This window comes from Lathyrus oleraceus, chromosome 3 (genome assembly GCF_024323335.1).
Source record: "Lathyrus oleraceus cultivar Zhongwan6 chromosome 3, CAAS_Psat_ZW6_1.0, whole genome shotgun sequence".
In the NCBI taxonomy this organism is placed as follows: Eukaryota; Viridiplantae; Streptophyta; class Magnoliopsida; order Fabales; family Fabaceae; genus Lathyrus; species Lathyrus oleraceus.
Window position 1 is genome coordinate 531,731,534 of NC_066581.1, and position 5,530 is coordinate 531,737,063.

Consider the following 5,530-nt stretch of genomic DNA (forward strand, 5'->3'; position numbering starts at 1 on the left):
CGGGCTGATGACATTGCTTGGACTCATAATGGTATGGCTGGACGGGATTTCATATATAGCTGTGGGAGATTTCCCAATGTGCCTCTCATAGGTGTTCAGGGTTGCATTAATTACAACCCGACGCTTCTTAGGAGACATATGGGGTTTGCCATGGAGGTTCCTCCTCTCGGGCGAGAGATTCAGGAGTCCTTTTACTTCTCAGCTGAGGGTGATCAGGCCAAGTTGATACAAGTGTCTGGGACATGGCGTAACATCCAGAGGAAAGGCAAGGTTCCTTTTGGCAAGGTAAACAGCCGGTCTTTTCCCCTATTTGATTATTGGTTGCGGAAGAGGATAGAGCTCACACTTCTACCATTTCCGGGAGGTGATCCTTGGTGTCCTATGATTGAGGGTCCGCGTTCTTCCGTCAGTATGGAAGAATTCCTCGAGATGAAGAGGGCCAGAGATCAGTTGCTTACAGAGAAAGATGAATTGGAAATGAGTGTTGCTCGAATTCAGACGGCCAACCAGGAGATCAGAGTAAAGATGGAGGATCAAGACAAGCGACATGCCTTGGAAGCAAAGCGCTTTGAGATGGATACTGCCTACTATGGGAAAGTTAACCAGGCCTTAGCGTCATCTACCAGAGAGCACGACGTCACCAAAGAGAGATTGGCTAGAGCTTCAAAGGTCATTGAATATGAGAAGAGGAGGCAAATCCTCGTGAGAGATCAGAGAGATGCTAGAGCCAGAGTCCTCGCTGCAGAGTAGGAAGCGGAGAAAGCGAAGATCATCGCCGAGAGAGATCATTACATTGCTGAGAGAGATCATTACTTCAGGCAGATGAAGATTCACCAGAAAGAGGTGGGGAGATTACAGCAGGAGAACACCGAGCTCAGGTTCGCCGCAGAGTTCGCGAAGATGGTTGATGATGTAGGGCCGTCTGTGGGACCCTCATCAGGATAGCCTTTCTTATTTGTGTGGATTACCGTCAGGCTTGTTGACGGAATTTACTTGCTTGTATTTCTTTCCTGATTCTGGAGATTTGTATCTGATTTGATGTATGACTATGGCACTCATTGTGCACTTTGCTATGTGATGGTTATTTTCATTCAGTGATTGATCTTCAAGCTTTATTTGCTTTACCGTATGCACTCACACAAGCACACACATGGTTGGGGGTATTTTGCTAAATCATGTATCTCTGATCTGTATGAGGGAATCAAATGCTGAATGTCAGAATGTTGCCGTCGAATTATTATATGTCTCGATAAAGCCAGGATCAAGAGACAAAGTGTCCCTCATGTGGATGGACATTGCATTCATGCATGATCATAATAACTTGTCTTCTGTTTTGCAGGTATCAGTTTCTAACCTGTTTGGTTGACACAGGAATTATGAATCCGCCTAACGCCGACATTCTCGAGCTGAAAGAAAAGATGGGAGAGCTGATCAATGTCATGCGAGAGTTCGCCTTAGGGAAGAAAGAAATTGCCGAGAAGGTGGGGAAGATTGAAGACTGGCTGAAGATGGGGAACATGCAAGGAAACGCTTCGTCGTCTGGACCGAAGAAATCCTTTGGTGATGGTCAGCCTAAGAAGGAGGATGGCGCGAGTGCTGTGTCTGTGCATGCCCAGAGAGGACGTGGTAGGGATCGTTACTACCAGCACACTGCTGCGGTAACCATCCCTGCTGGTAATCAGTCAGTCCGACAACAACCTCAGCCAACTCCACAGAAAGCACAGAGAGCCGGGTATCAAGTGAGAGGAAAGGGGGTCGATCGCCATTTTGACAAGCCACCCGTGACATACGCTGTTCTGTTCAAAAAGTTGATGGATCTTGGGTTGGTCCAGCCAAGGGCGATGGTTCCGATGAGATCAGATCAGAGGCCTCCTAACTATGATGAGAACGCCCAGTGTGAATTCCATTCTGGAACACCGGAGCATAACATTGAGGGCTGTAGAGCATTCAAGAATGTTGTCCAAGACCTGGTGGATTCCAAGGCCCTCAGTTTTGCGCCATCATGGAATGTTAATGCCGAACCCATGCCAGTACAGGGTCAGGTGATGGGGGGTGCAATTGCTGGAAATTCAGATCACGTCTGTATGGTGGGGGGAAGAGACTGACAGTGACTGTGAACTGGAGTCGTGGATAAAAGCGTGCGTACCAGGGAACTGGAAGGCTTAAAAAGATCAGCACTGTCACTCATCCTGAAGAGTAATAATTTCTTGTTTTCAGTTTTATCTGCATGAAAGCCATACGTGTTGCCCGACACGTAATGGTCCATTGTAAGGGCCACCTCATGTTTCATTTTGCAACATTTTGCATCATAAATAAATGGATGTTTTTCAGTCAAAAGCGGTGTTCCCTGTTTTTCATTTATTTTTGCAGTTTAAAAACAAATAAAAATGGCAATGTTTATTTTCATTTTTTCTCTTTTTTTTGATTTGTCTTGTTCCGAATTCAAAAATAATTCTCCGGATCTCGTTGATAACAATTTGGTTACACCTCATATGACTTCGACAATCCGATCTATCATGTCGAAGAATAAGGCGAAGAAGATTGTGATCTGCTGGAACTAGCCAGGGTGTTGAAACAAGAGGAGAAGGTGATTCAGCCGCACGAGGAGCGGGTTGAGGTTGTTATTCCAAGCACCGCCGAGGTCAGGAAGAAAAAAATTGGGGCCGCTTCAGAGGCGAGTCGAGAGCAGAATGGTAGCCATGTTGAAAGAGCATGTGGACATCTTCGCCTAGACATGTCAGAATATGTCAGGGTCGGAAACCAATGTCGTTGTGCACAAGCTACCATGGAGAGAAGACTGTCCTCTAGAGAAGCGGAACGCCGATGCCACGTATCAGAGTGACTTTGTTTCATGATATGATTCATCATGAAGTTGAATGTTATGCTATGACATGATAGCAAAGTCCCAAACAGGAGAGGGGCATCTGGCAGATCTGGCCAAGCTGTTGGACCAGTTGAGACCATTCAAACTGAGGTTGAATTCAGATAAGTGCACTGTCAGAGTGCGGTCCGGTAAGATGTTGGGGTTCGTTGTAAGAGGGGAATCGAGGTTGATCCTGCTAAAAAAAAAAAAAAAAAAAAAAAAAAAAAAAAAAAAAAGGAATGCCTGAACCGAGAATAAAGAAAGAGGTTCGTGTTCTCTTAGATAGATTGAACTACATGTCATGGTTCACATCTCATCTAACAGCCACGTGTAAACCCATATTCAAGATGTTGAAAAGAAAGATCAAACGGTCAGGTGAAATAATGATCGCCAAGGGGCATTGAAAGAATAAAAGAATAAGTTGCAGGAACCTTTGATTCTGATACCTCTTGTGGAAGGAACAACTGTTAATCTGTACTTGACGGCCTTCGAGGGGTCTACGAGGTGTATTGGGTCAGCATGACTAGTCTTGTCGAAAAGAGCATGCAATTTACCTAAGCAAAAAGTTTACCGACTGTGAAACAATACATTCACTGCTCGGGGAACTTGATGTACTTTGGCATAGGCTGCTCGTCGACCGAGACAGTATATGCTGGTTCATACCACTTTGTGGATTTCGAGATGGATCTGATCAAGTACATTTCTGAAAGAGCCAGCAATGACCGGACGGGTTGCGAAAGAGCAGAAGAATGTTGACTGATTTGGGGTACTCTCAGAAAGTAATCAAGGGGTGTATTGTCCGATTACATCGCCCAGCAACCCGTAGAGGATCGTCAACCGATGAAGTTTGAATTCCCTGATGAGGACATCTTGAGGTGCTCTGATCGAAAGATTGAGAGTAACCGATCCCGGAGGAGGGGCCTGACCCTGAATCCGAACAGATTCTGATGTCTGATGGGGAGGTTAAGGTGGATAAGCTTTCGTTGCCCGGATAACGTTTGAATGCACCGACGGTGTGATTGTGCAGAAAATGGTGGTAACCTACAGAGACTGGCATGAGATGTTGCCGTTTGCATTACATGGGTATCGAACGTCGGTGCGTACGTCCACTAGGGCAACGCCTTTCTCGTTGGTATATGGAATGGAAGTTGTGCTACCGGTTGAGGTTCATATTCCCTCGTTGAGAGTCCGGATGGACGTGAAATTGCAAGAGGCTGAATGGATAAGGACCCGGTACGAAGAGTTAAGCCTGATTGAGGAAAAGAGGTTGGCGGCCATCTGTCATGGGCAGTTATGCCAGCAGAGGATGAAGCGTGCTTTTGACAAAAAGGTACGACCTCGGGTATATCACGTAGGTGATATGGTGCTGAAAAGGATCCTTCCTCCTCAAAATGATCGAAGGGGCAAATGGACACCGAATTATGAAGGTCCATTCGTGGTCAAGAAGGTCTTCTCTGGTGGAGCCTTGTTGCTAACGACCATGGATGGAGAGGATTTTCCATCCCCTATGAATGCGGACGCAGTTAAAAAATACTTCGTATGAAGAGACCCGCTGGACGAAAAGAATAAAATAGTCCAGGCAAAAATGGGCATCCCGACGAACCAAAAACAGAAAGAAAGGTTCGGGCAAAAATTAGGGATAAAAATGAAAAAATTGTACACCCGGCAAGTCGGAAACCTGAAAAGGCGACTTGGGCAAAAATGGGTATCCCGGTGGACTGAAAACTCGAAAGGGCGGTCCAGGCAAAAGAGGGATTGAAACGAACAACTGCGTCTGGCATGGTCGTTTGCGCTTTGGTTAAAGCATCATGGATAATACCCGGTAGGGATCAATTGGAATTGTCTTGTTCAGAAGGCAGAAAGCACGGAGAGTCTGAGGACATATGGGGTGTAATTGAGTTGGAACTCGATGAGATCACGGGTTTCACATTGCCATTAGGATAGATTTTTCCTTTTGTGCGCAATTACCTCTTTTTAGGAATTGCTTCCTTTGTATTGCTCATTTGAGCCACACTTTTCCAATCAATAAAATGCATATTCAGTCAAATGATTTTGTTTTTGTTTTTCATTACCGCTTTGATTGCAAAAACATCCGATTATTTTTTATAAAGAATCTTGCATTTTTAAGACATACAGGTCCCTTCCAATGCATGTTTATAAGATTGAAATCTTGAAATCTTATTCAGAAGGTTGAGTGACCCAAGTGTTGAAATCTTGACACGCCTGGGGCACGGTTTTATCTAATGATCTGTTTTGCAGGAACTGTTAGATATTTGCGCTCACTTGCAGGTTGTGATGGAAAACAAATCCCCATGGAGTCCGATCAGGGACGATTGAATATGAAGGGATGACGAAGAGACATTGAGACGTACGACGATCTTTGATATTAATCAAGAAGACTCTTCAAAGTCAGAAGATTGGAAGGTCTGTAGAAATTCCCCGCGGAGTCCAATCAGGGACGAATGAATAAGAAGAACGATGAAGAGACGGCAGGACGTCCGACGACCTTTGGAATTAATCAAGAAGACTCTTCAAAGTCGGAAAATTGAAAGTCTGTATATCCCCAGGAGTTCGTTCTCCGTCGAACGCGGAGCGATTGGGAATACAAGATGATGGAGCAGAAAAGGTCCAGACGAGTCTGGGAGTTCTCAAAAGTGGAAAGCCGAT